Below are 483 nucleotides of genomic sequence, written 5' to 3' on the forward strand. Positions count from 1 at the left end.
ACATTTCCCCTTCCCCCACCTCATCCCAGTTCCAAACTTCCAGCTCAGCACTCTCCCCATGACTTGTCCTACCGGCCTATCTTCCTTCCCACCTATCCACTCCACCCTCCTCCCTGACCTATCACCTTCATCCCCACCCCCACTCACCTATTGTACTCTATGCTACTTTCTCCCCACTTCCACCCTCCTCTCATTTATCTCTCCAATCTGCCTGTATTCCTGATGAAGGGCTTTTGCCCAAAATGTTGATTTTCCTGCTCCTCGGATGCTGCCTGACCTGCTGTGTTTTTCCAGCACCACTCTAATCTAGACTCTGGTTTCCAGCATCTGCAGTCATTGTTTTTACCCAGTCATGTTTCTGGGCGAATACTGGGGTGTCATGATGACATCTCGGGTTAGTGACCTAGACAGTAACGGTCTGGAGGCAATGGTTCAAATCCCAGGGCGGGAGTTGGTGAAAGCTCCATGTAATTTGTGAATTGA

At 50.1% G+C, this 483-nt stretch overlaps 1 protein-coding gene across 1 annotated transcript in view; it reads left to right on the plus strand.

Annotated features, from left to right (window-relative positions):
- Nucleotides 1-483, plus strand: part of LOC122550347 (maestro heat-like repeat-containing protein family member 1) — an 81,704-nt gene that overhangs the window by 69,066 nt on the left and 12,155 nt on the right. The gene's annotated exons all lie outside the window — the stretch shown is intronic.

Source organism: Chiloscyllium plagiosum, chromosome 5 (assembly GCF_004010195.1).
Source record: "Chiloscyllium plagiosum isolate BGI_BamShark_2017 chromosome 5, ASM401019v2, whole genome shotgun sequence".
Classification (NCBI taxonomy): domain Eukaryota; kingdom Metazoa; phylum Chordata; class Chondrichthyes; order Orectolobiformes; family Hemiscylliidae; genus Chiloscyllium; species Chiloscyllium plagiosum.